We start from the raw sequence: 12,654 nt of genomic DNA, 5'->3' as shown, positions 1-12,654 counted from the left end.
CCCTTTCTTCATGAACTATGGCTTTCATCCTTCGATTTTTCCTTCGGTTTCCTCTTCTCAGGGGATACCGTCGGTTGATGATCATGTCGCCAACCTGAAGAAACTATGGGATCAGACTCGACAAATTCTATTACATAGTTCCTCGCTGTTCAAGAAACACGCTGACAAACATAGAAGAGCGGCTCCTGTTTTTGTTCCTGGGGATAGGGTATGGTTGAGTACTAAGAATATTCGCCTGAAAGTTCCGTCCATGAAATTTGCTCCTCGCTACATAGGCCCTTACAGGGTTCTCACTCGTATCAATCCGGTTGCGTATCGCCTTGCTCTGCCACCTGCCTTACGCATCCCTAACTCTTTTCATGTCTCCTTGTTGAAACCCCTCATTTGCAACAAATTCTCCTCTAAGGTCTCCTCGCCTCGTCCTGTTCAGGTGGAGGGTCGGGAAGAGTACGAGGTCAGCTCCATCATTGACTCCAGAATTTCAAGGGGAAAATTGCAATATCTGGTCAACTGGAGGGGATATGGTCCTGAGGAGAGGAGTTGGGTACCTCAGGAGGACGTCCATGCTTCTCGCCTTCGCAGAGCATTTCACCTTCGCTTCCCATCTCGCCCCGGTTCATTCCGCCCGGTGGGCGTATCTGAGAGGGGGGGTACTGTCAGGGTACCTGAGGCCTCTACCTCTAAGGGAGGTAGAGACTTGGTGGTGTATCCGTCCAGGCGAGCTGTTTCCTCCGTTCCTCGCGGTTCATCCAGTCACTTAAACACCGGCCGCGAGGAATCCACGTCCTTTTCTAGCAGGACGCTCAATACGTGACGTCATGACGCTAGCACGAGCAATCTGTCACTCTAGTGTCCGATATCCAATCGGTACTTGTCAGAGGCGTGATTTCCATCCAGAGCCAGGGTATTTAAGCTTACTCCTTACTTCAGCTCATTGCCCTGTCGTGGTTCTAGCTTGTCTAGTCACTCAGTGCTCTGGTATTCTAGTTTGCTCTTTTGGTTTTGACTCGGCTCGTTGTACTACCCTGTTTTTCTGTTATCCCTTGACCCGGCTTGTCTCTCGCTTATCTGTCTTCTCGTTCCCTCGACCTCGGCTTGCCTCTGACTATTCTTTACTCTCGGTACGTTAGTCCGGCCATTCTAAGGCCCGGTATACGTACCTTTCCACTCTTTGTACTCTGCGTGTTGGATCCCTGTCCCGATCCTGACAGTATGGACGCACCAGTCTGTATGTGTGTATGGACTTAGCAGTCTGTGTGTGTGTGTGTCTGTGTGTGTATGGACTCAGCAGTGTGTGAGTGTATGGACTCAGAAGTGTGTGTGTGTATGGACTCAGCAGTCTGTGTGTGTATGGACTCAGCAGTCTGTATGTGTGTATGGACTCAGCAGTCTGTGTGTGTGTGTGTGTCTGTGTGTGTATGCACTCAGCAGTGTGTGTGTGTGTGTGTATGGACGGACTCAGCAGTCTGTGTGTGTATGGACTCAGCAGTCTGTGTGTGTGTATGGACTCAGCAGTCTGTATCTGTGTGTGTATGGACTCAGCAGTGTGTGTGTGTATGGATGCACCAGTCTGTGTATCTGTGTGTGTATGGACTCAGCAGTGTGTGTGTGTCACGATACCTTACCTGACTTCCTCGGACCCACGCAGCACAGCGCCCTCCTTCACTGAGCGGCACGGCACTTCTGACGCCGGCCGCTCGATCAGCTCGGAATTTCTAGGTTCGGCGCATGCGCGCCACTGCCGTCGGCTTGAAGCCAACAAGATCCTGACGCGGCCACGCCCCCGGACCTTTTGGGGGCGTGGTTTTAAGGCTACACACACCACACTATAAAAGGGCTGCCCTGACAGCAGTAAGACGCCCTAGTGTGGTTCTTGCTGGTTCCCCTAGTGCTAGTTTCTGTGATATTTGTATTCTACCCTGGTATTTGACTTTTGGCTTCTCTATTCGACTACTCTACTCTCTGGTTCCCTGTACTTTGGCTTGCTTATCGTTATCCCGTCTTCTGTTATCCCTTGACCTCTGGCTATCCCATTTGACTACTCTAACGTGAGTCCGGCCATTCTAAGGTCCGGTATACGTTCTATAGTTAGGTTACACTCTGCGAGAAGGGGTCACTGTCGTGACATTACACTAGGGCCATGGACCCTGCAGGTGTTAACCCTCTTGGGCTTGGTACTGACAATAGGTTTGAGGAACTGGACCATCGTATGGACCAGATCGCTCTCGCCGTACAGACGTTAATTAACCGTACTGCTTATCTCCAGCCGGAGGAGCAGGCTCCTAGTCAGAGACCCCAGGAACATCCCGTGGAAGTGCTACCTACAGGCACTTCCAATCAGGCTACAGCGCCTCTCAGGTATGGGGGTGATCCTAAGGGATGCAGGGGGTTCTTGAACCAGATAAGCATCTATTTTGAACTCCATCCTAGAGCGTACCCTACCGATAGGGCTAAGATTGGGTATGTTATCACCCTGTTAGTAGATAGGGCCTTAACCTGGGCTAATCCCTTGTGGGAAAATGACAACCCAATTGTCTTTAATTATATAAACTTTGTTGCAGCTTTCAGGAGAACTTTTGATCCCCCAGGCAGAAAGACTAAAGCTGCCAAATCCTTGTTACGTTTAAGACAAGGTACACGTTCGCTAGAAGACTATGCTTTGGAGTTCCGTACTTTAGCTGCAGAAGACTATGCTTTGGAGTTCCGTACTTTAGCTGCAGAAAGAAAACCTTAAAATGTCAAAAAATGATGGGGAACAGAATATAACTAAAATGGAGGGGACCCGCGGGAGGGCTATTAATATAAACACGGGGATCTAATGCTCCACCTGGTCCCCACCCATGAGCAGCGGGTGGGGACCCTAAATGAATAAATAATGGGGGGGACCAAATGTCCCCCCCCAGTTCCCCACTCATGAGCGGAGGGTGGGTACCCTAAATAAATAATGTGGCGGACCTAATGGCCCCCCCAGGTCCCCACCCATGACCGGCAGGTGGGGACCACAAATAATACAGTAACTAGGGGTCCCCAAACCCCTAGTCACTCCCAATCAAAATAGCCTCCCTACCCCCTCACCCTAATAATAGTGAGGGGGGCCAATAAACTAACCCTGTAAAAAAAAATTACATACTTACCATTAGATATCTTCTTTCTTCTTTTCTTTCCTTTCTTCAGCCCCAAAAAAGGCAAAATAAAAATCCATAATACTCATCGCAAATGTTGTCTTAACAGACGAAAACAAATAATTTTGTGGTTTTGACTGAATTGACGAATTATATTTTTATTTATTACGAAACGAAAACTTCACCGTTGCACATTTCTGCAATATAAAGGAATTGCATACAATATGGGGAAACATGTTGTTGAGTATATTACTCTGGGGAGGGTTAAAAGCCATTGATAAGGTTTTAGTACTCCAGAAAACCACAGTGAGAGATATTATCTCCAAATGGAGAAAACGTGGAATGATGGTGAATCTTCTGTGATAGAGCATGCCTACCAAATCCTTTAAAGGCACATTGATGATTCATCTTCTAAAAATATGAATTATTACATCTCTGGAACTGCAGACCTCTCTAGCTTCAACTAAGGTCAGCATTAAGGAACCTTTAATTATGCTATTTATCATACAATCAGTGGCGTCGCTAGCGGTGGGGGGGGGCAGAGGGGGCCATGGCCCCCCCTACATCATACTGTGCCCCCCCTTGGGCCCCCCAAATGCCAGCAACTTGCTGGCCATGTTCTTACATTCTATTCCCTCGGGCTGTAACAGTCTGTCACAGCCCGAGGGAATGCAGGAGAGAGGAGCTGGAATGGTGCTGGGGCTGTCTGTGGCCAGAGAGAGCACTGAGAGGCTCCACAGCACAGGCCCCGCCCCCAAATGAAGCTCCGCCTCCCGATCATAAGCCCCGCCCCCACCATTGAGCAGCAGACCATGCTGCTGCTGCAAAGCCAGAAGATGGCTGACCCCCAGCAACAGGTAGGCTTGGTGTGTGTGTGTGTCTGTGTCTGTCTGTCTGCTAGTGAGGAAGCTTGTGTATGGACTCAGCAGTCTGTGTGTGTCTGTGTGTGTATGGACTCAGCAGTGTGTGTGTGTGTGTGTGTGTGTGTGTATGGACGGACTCAGCAGTCTGTGTGTGTATGGACTCAGCAGTGTGTGGGTGTGTATGGACTCGGCAGTGTGTGGGTGTGTATGGACTCGGCAGTCTGTGTGTGTATGGACTCGGCAGTCTGTGTGTGTATGGACTCGGCAGTCTGTGTGTGTATGGACTCGGCAGTCTGTGTGTGTATGGACTCGGCAGTCTGTGTGTGTATGGACTCGGCAGTCTGTGTGTGTATGGACTCGGCAGTCTGTGTGTGTATGGACTCGGCAGTCTGTGTGTGTATGGACTCGGCAGTCTGTGTGTGTATGGACTCGGCAGTCTGTGTGTGAATGGACTCGGCAGTCTGTGTGTGTATGGACTCAGCAGTCTGTGTGTGTATGGACTCAGCAGTCTGTGTGTGTATGGACTCAGCAGTGTGTGTGTGTATGGACGCACAAGTCTGTATGTGTGTATGGACTCAGCAGTTTGTGTGTGTGTGTGTCTGTGTGTATATGGACTCAGCAGTGTGTGTGTGTGTATGGACTCAGCAGTGTGTGTGTGTATGGACACAGCAGTCTGTGTGTGTCTGTGTGTGTATGGACTCAGCAGTGTGTGTGTGTGTGTGTGTGTGTATGGACTCAGCAGTCTGTGTGTCTGTGTGTGTATGGACTCAGCAGTGTGTGTGTGTATGGACACACCAGTCTGTATGTGTGTATGGACTCAGCAGTCTGTGTGTGTGTGTGTCTGTGTGTGCATGGACTCAGCAGTGTGTGTGTGTGTATGGACTCAGCAGTGTGTGTGTGTATGGACTCAGCAGTGTGTGTGTGTGTATGGACGCAGCAGTCTGTATGTGTGTATGGACTCATCAGTCTGTGTGTGTGTCTGTATGGACTCAGCAGTGTGTGTGTGTGTATGTATGGACGCAGCAGTCTGTGTGTGTCTGTGTGTGTATGGACTCAGCAGTGTGTGTGTGTATGGACGCACCAGTCTGTATGTGTGTATGGACTTAGCAGTCTGTGTGTGTGTGTGTGTCTGTGTGTGTATGGACTCAGCAGTGTGTGAGTGTATGGACTCAGCAGTGTGTGTGTGTATGGACTCAGCAGTCTGTATGTGTGTATGGACTCAGCAGTCTGTGTGTGTATGGACTCAGCAGTGTGTGTGTGTATGGACGAAGCAGTCTGTGTGTGTGTGTGTGTGTGTGTGTGTATGGACTCAGCAGTGTGTGTGTGTGTGTGTGTATGGACGGACTCAGCAGTCTGTGTGTGTATGGACTCAGCAGTGTGTGTGTATGGACTCAGCAGTGTGTGTGTGTATGGGCGCAGCAGTCAGTGTGTGTCTGTGTGTGTATGGACTCAGCAGTGTGTGTGTGTGTGTGTGTGGACTCAGCAGTCTGTGTGTCTGTGTGTGTATGGACTCAGCAGTGTGTGTGTGTATGGACACACCAGTCTGTATGTGTGTATGGACTCAGCAGTCTGTGTGTGTATGTCTGTGTGTGCATGGACTCAGCAGTGTGTGTGTGTATGGACTCAGCAGTGTGTGTGTGTATGGACGCAGCAGTCTGTATGTGTGTATGGACTCAGCAGTCTGTGTGTGTGTCTGTATGGACTCAGCAGTGTGTGTGTGTGTATGGACGCAGCAGTCTGTGTGTGTCTGTGTGTGTATGGACTCAGCAGTCTGTGTGTGTGTATGGACTCAGCAGTCTGTGTGTCTGTGTGTGTATGGACTCAGCAGTGTGTGTGTGTGTATGGACGCACCAGTCTGTATGTGTGTATGGACTTAGCAGTCTGTGTGTGTGTGTGTCTGTGTGTGTATGGACTCAGCAGTGTGTGAGTGTATGGACTCAGAAGTGTGTGTGTGTATGGACTCAGCAGTCTGTGTGTGTATGGACTCAGCAGTCTGTATGTGTGTATGGACTCAGCAGTCTGTGTGTGTGTGTGTGTCTGTGTGTGTATGCACTCAGCAGTGTGTGTGTGTGTGTGTATGGACGGACTCAGCAGTCTGTGTGTGTATGGACTCAGCAGTCTGTGTGTGTGTATGGACTCAGCAGTCTGTATCTGTGTGTGTATGGACTCAGCAGTGTGTGTGTGTATGGATGCACCAGTCTGTGTATCTGTGTGTGTATGGACTCAGCAGTGTGTGTGTGTCACGATACCTTACCTGACTTCCTCGGACCCACGCAGCACAGCGCCCTCCTTCACTGAGCGGCACGGCACTTCTGACGCCGGCCGCTCGATCAGCTCGGAATTTCTAGGTTCGGCGCATGCGCGCCACTGCCGTCGGCTTGAAGCCAACAAGATCCTGACGCGGCCACGCCCCCGGACCTTTTGGGGGCGTGGTTTTAAGGCTACACACACCACACTATAAAAGGGCTGCCCTGACAGCAGTAAGACGCCCTAGTGTGGTTCTTGCTGGTTCCCCTAGTGCTAGTTTCTGTGATATTTGTATTCTACCCTGGTATTTGACTTTTGGCTTCTCTATTCGACTACTCTACTCTCTGGTTCCCTGTACTTTGGCTTGCTTATCGTTATCCCGTCTTCTGTTATCCCTTGACCTCTGGCTATCCCATTTGACTACTCTAACGTGAGTCCGGCCATTCTAAGGTCCGGTATACGTTCTATAGTTAGGTTACACTCTGCGAGAAGGGGTCACTGTCGTGACATTACACTAGGGCCATGGACCCTGCAGGTGTTAACCCTCTTGGGCTTGGTACTGACAATAGGTTTGAGGAACTGGACCATCGTATGGACCAGATCGCTCTCGCCGTACAGACGTTAATTAACCGTACTGCTTATCTCCAGCCGGAGGAGCAGGCTCCTAGTCAGAGACCCCAGGAACATCCCGTGGAAGTGCTACCTACAGGCACTTCCAATCAGGCTACAGCGCCTCTCAGGTATGGGGGTGATCCTAAGGGATGCAGGGGGTTCTTGAACCAGATAAGCATCTATTTTGAACTCCATCCTAGAGCGTACCCTACCGATAGGGCTAAGATTGGGTATGTTATCACCCTGTTAGTAGATAGGGCCTTAACCTGGGCTAATCCCTTGTGGGAAAATGACAACCCAATTGTCTTTAATTATATAAACTTTGTTGCAGCTTTCAGGAGAACTTTTGATCCCCCAGGCAGAAAGACTAAAGCTGCCAAATCCTTGTTACGTTTAAGACAAGGTACACGTTCGCTAGAAGACTATGCTTTGGAGTTCCGTACTTTAGCTGCAGAAGTCAGATGGAACGAACAAGCTTTCGTGGATGTGTTCCTGAATGGAGTGTCTGACAGAATCTTAGATGAAGTGGCCACAAGAGATTTACCAGACACTCTAGAGGAATTGATAACATATTTGGCTCATATTGACGAACGCCTTAGGTATAGGCAGAATACCAGAGAGAGACCTAGGAGGGTACCGGAACGTCTTGCTCTAACTTATCCCTCGTCAGAAACCCCAACAGTTACCCCTCCAGAACCCATGCAATTAGGGGCTACAAGATTGTCTGAGACAGAGAGACAATACCGTAGGAGGGAAGGTTTATGTTTATATTGTGGCAGGAAGGGACATACACAAGTGAATTGTCCTAGCCGGCCGGAAAACTCTTGCACCTAAGTCCGCAGGGGGGACAGGCCTTGGGTGTTATGTGTATGTCCTCCTTCAATGATAAAAAAGATCTCCGGCTTCTTCTACCTATTACTCTAGAATGGGAGGGAAAGAAAGTATCCACCCTTGCTTTAATTGATTCTGGGGCTGCCGAGAATTTTGTGGATCACTTGTTCGGGCAGAAAAATACTCTCCCTTTCCAAAAAAGATCTGCACCCTTGGCCGTTGAGGCCATAGACGGTAGACCACTGTCGATACCTCTTATTACCCAGGAAACCATTCCCCTAGTATTATCTACAGGTCTCCTTCATAGGGAGGTTATCACCCTGCAACAGATAACATCCCCTATTTTTCCTGTAATACTTGGGTTTCCTTGGTTAGCCCAGCATAATCCTTCAATTGACTGGGAGAAGAGGGAGATTCTTAAATGGGGAGAATCTTGTCACAGTAAATGCATTACTCCGATCAAACCAGTGGGGTTGATCAATATACCTACTATGGAACCATTGACCACCCAAATACCCAACCAATATATTGATCTTAAAGATGTCTTTGAACCTAAAGAGGCAGAAAGATTACCTCCTCATCGTCCCTATGATTGTTCTATTGAATTGTTGCCCGGCACTATGCCTCCACGAGGTACAGTTTATCCCCTGTCGATAGCCGAGAATAAAGTATTAGAGGAATACATTGCTGAGAACTTAAAGAAGGGGTTTATCACTAAATCTTCATCGCCTGCGGGCGCTGGGTTTTTCTTTGTATCTAAGAAGGAGGGGGATTTAAGACCCTGTATTGATTACAGAGGGTTAAATAAGATTACTATACGTAATGCTTATCCTATCCCCTTAGTGACTGAACTATTTGACAGGTTGAAAGGAGCTACTGTCTTTTCTAAACTGGATTTGCGGGGAGCATATAATTTAATCAGAATAAAAGAAGGGCATGAATGGAAGACTGCTTTTAATACTCGTTATGGTCATTATGAGTATCGAGTTATGCCCTTCGGGTTATGCAACGCCCCAGCAGTCTTCCAGGACTTCATTAACGATGTGTTACGAGACTTTTTACAAATGTTTGTAATAGTATACTTGGATGATATCCTGATTTACTCTAAAAACATGAACGAACACTATGAACATGTCAGATTGGTTCTTTCAAAGTTATTAGAGAATGGTCTCTATTGTAAATTGGAGAAATGTTTGTTCCACAAGGAAGAAGTGCATTTCCTGGGATACATCATTTCTAGTACGGGTTTCCAAATGGAGCCGAAAAAGTTAGAGAGGCCATTCAGCAATGGCCCTTACCAGTTGGACTTAAAGCAATCCAACGCTTCTTGGGGTTTGCCAATTACTATAGGAAATTCATTAAAGGATTTTCTTCAATAACAGCCCCTATTACTGCTATGACTAAGAAGGGAAGGAATCACAGGGAATGGTGCCCAGAAGCTAAGAGAGCTTTTGATTCATTAAAGGAAGCCTTTTCTTCAGCGCCAGTATTACGGCATCCTGATCCTTCCCGTCCTTTTATACTGGAGGTAGATGCATCCGAGTCAGGGATAGGAGTGATACTATCTCAAAGACCTTCGGATGATCAACCATTGCACCCATGTGGGTTTTTCTCTAAGAAATTAACTGAAACTGAGAAAAGATACGATATAGGGGAGAGAGAGTTGTTGGCAATTATTTCTGCCCTTAAAGAATGGCGATACTTGCTTGAAGGGTCACCCATCCCTGTTACCATTTTTACAGACCATAAAAACCTCTCTTACTTCAGTGAAGCCAAGAAAATGTCTGACAGACAAGTACGTTGGTCTCTATATCTCAATCGTTTCAATTATATTGTTACATATAGGCCGGGGTCAAAAAATATTAAGGCTGATGCCCTATCCCGCCAATATGAACCTTTTACATCCTCCAACGAAGTTATGTCCTCTTTAATCCCTAAGAATCGTATTGTCGCCACTGTCTATGCTAGAGTCTCATCGGGATTAATAGAGGAACTCTCTACGTTCCAAGATCACACTACCTTGACTGTTCCACAAGGAAAACTATATGTGCCATTGGCCTATCGGGACAGAGTACTATCCCTCATGCATGATTCCAAAATGGCAGGGCATCAAGGAATACATAAAACCACATCATTGCTGGTGGAACGGTTCTGGTGGCCTTCCTACAAGAAGGATGTTCGTGAGTTTGTCCTTGCTTGTGGTATTTGTTCCGCTACTAAATCCCCTAAGGGTCGTCCTTTAGGTCTCCTCATGCCCTTGCCTATTCCGGAGACTCCATGGTCGAGTATTGCCATGGATTTTGTAGTAGACCTGCCTCCTTCTAAGAACCACACTGTCATATTAACGATAATTGACAGATTCTCCAAGATGTCTCATTTGGTCCCCCTTTATAAATTACCTACATCTTCTGAACTGGCTTCTATATTTATAAGGGAGGTGGTCCGCTTACATGGGGTACCCCATGATATTGTCTCTGATAGGGGACCTCAATTTATTTCTCGTTTCTGGAAAGCGTTTTGTGGACAGTTGGGTATCAACCTTAACCTTTCCTCTTCTTATCATCCCCAATCAAATGGTGTTACGGAAAGGATGAACCAATGCCTGGAACAATACATCCGCTGTTTCACTTCGGTTCATCAAGATGACTGGGCGGAGTTGTTATCATGGGCAGAATTTGCTCACAACCATCATGTCCATGAATCCACTTTACACAGCCCCTTTTTTATCAATTATGGGTTTAACCCTACGACTCTACCAAGTTCCGTCCCTTCTACGGGAGTGCCAAGTGTGGATGACATCGTCCGGAATATGAGGGAGACTTGGCTAGGGGTTAAACAAATCTTGACTCAAAGGGCTAGTGTGTACAAAGCTAATGCGGACAGGCATCGGAGACCTGCTCCCACGTTCATGATCGGGGATAAAGTGTGGTTAAGTACCCGTAACATTAAACTTAAGGTCCCGTCTATGAAATTTGCTCCCAGATTCATTGGCCCATTTCAGGTCCTCAAACGTGTCAACCCTGTTTGTTACAGTCTTCGTTTACCCTCTAATATGAAAATACCGAATTCGTTTCATGTCTCACTTCTTAAGCCATTAATCTGTAATCGGTTTACTCGTAGTACCCCTCCTCCTCTTCCTGAAGTTGTGGAGGGACAAAACGAATATGAAGTGAGGTCTATTTTGGGTTCTCGTTTTTCTAGGGGTAAACTTCAATACCTTTTAGACTGGAAGGGTTATGGTCCTGAAGATCGTTCGTGGGTGGACGCTTCTGACGTTCACGCCCCTCGCCTGGTTCGTTTGTTTGAAAGGAGGCGTTCTAACCGCCCTGGGGGCGGTCCTTGTGGGGGGGGTACTGTCACGATACCTTACCTGACTTCCTCGGACCCACGCAGCACAGCGCCCTCCTTCACTGAGCGGCACGGCACTTCTGACGCCGGCCGCTCGATCAGCTCGGAATTTCTAGGTTCGGCGCATGCGCGCCACTGCCGTCGGCTTGAAGCCAACAAGGTCCTGACGCGGCCACGCCCCCGGACCTTTTGGGGGCGTGGTTTTAAGGCTACACACACCACACTATAAAAGGGCTGCCCTGACAGCAGTAAGACGCCCTAGTGTGGTTCTTGCTGGTTCCCCTAGTGCTAGTTTCTGTGATATTTGTATTCTACCCTGGTATTTGACTTTTGGCTTCTCTATTCGACTACTCTACTCTCTGGTTCCCTGTACTTTGGCTTGCTTATCGTTATCCCGTCTTCTGTTATCCCTTGACCTCTGGCTATCCCATTTGACTACTCTAACGTGAGTCCGGCCATTCTAAGGTCCGGTATACGTTCTATAGTTAGGTTACACTCTGCGAGAAGGGGTCACTGTCGTGACAGTGTGTGTATGGACGCACCAGTCTGTATGTGTGTATGGACTCAGCAGTCTCTGTGTGTGTGTGTGTGTGTGTGTGTGTGTGTCTGTGTGTGTATGGACTCAGCAGTGTGTGTGTATGGACTCAGCAGTGTGTGTGTGTATGGATGCAGCAGTCTGTGTGTGTCTGTGTGTGTATGGACTCAGCAGTGTGTGTGTGTCTGTGTGTGTGTGTATGGACTCAGCAGTCTGTATGTATGTATTTAGCAGTCTGTGTGTGTGTGTGTATGGACTCAGCAGTCTGTGTGTGTGTATGAACTCAGCAGTCTGTGTTTGTGTCTGTGTGTGTGTATGGACTCATCAGCCTATGTGTGCGTGTATGGACTCAGCAGTCTGTATGTATGTGTATGTATTTAGCAGTCTGTCTGTGTGTGTGTATGAACTCAGCAGTGTGTGTGTGTATGGACTCAGCAGTGTGTGTGTGTGTGTGTGTATGGACTCAGCAGTGTGTGTGTATGGTCTCAGCAGTGTGTGTGTGTATGGACTCAGCAGTGTGTATGGACACCGCAGTCTGTATGTGTTTATGGACTCAGCAGTGTGTATGTATGGACTCAGCAGTGTGTGTGTATGGACTTAGCAGTCTGTGTGTGTGTGTTTGGACTCAGCAGTCTCAGTGTGTGTGTGTGTGTGTGTGTGTGTGTGTGTGGACTCAGCAATATGGGTGTGTGTGTTTGTGTGTGTGTGTAGGGACTCAGCAGTCTATGTATCTGTGTTTGTATGGACTCAGCAGTCTCTGTGTGTGTGTATGGATTCAGCAGTCTGTATGTATGTGTATGTACTCAGCAGTCTGTGTGTGTGTGTGTATGGACTCAGCAGTCTGTGTGTGTGTGTGTATATATGAACCCATCAGTCTGTGTTTGTGTATTTGTGTGTAAGGACTCAGCAGTCTCTGTGTGTGTGTGTGTATGGATTCAGCAGTCTGTATGTATGTGTATGTACTCAGCAGTCTGTGTGTGTGTGTGTGTGTGTGTGTACTCAGCAGTCTATGTGTCTGTGTTTGTATGGACTCAGCAGTCTGTGTGTGTGTGTGTGTGTATGGTCAGCAGTCTGTGTGTGTATGGACTCAGCAGTC

Source organism: Pelobates fuscus, chromosome 11, assembly GCF_036172605.1.
Source record: "Pelobates fuscus isolate aPelFus1 chromosome 11, aPelFus1.pri, whole genome shotgun sequence".
Lineage (NCBI taxonomy): Eukaryota > Metazoa > Chordata > Amphibia > Anura > Pelobatidae > Pelobates > Pelobates fuscus.
The sequence above is the reverse complement of the archived record's forward strand: the minus strand, read 5'-3'. Positions refer to the sequence as shown.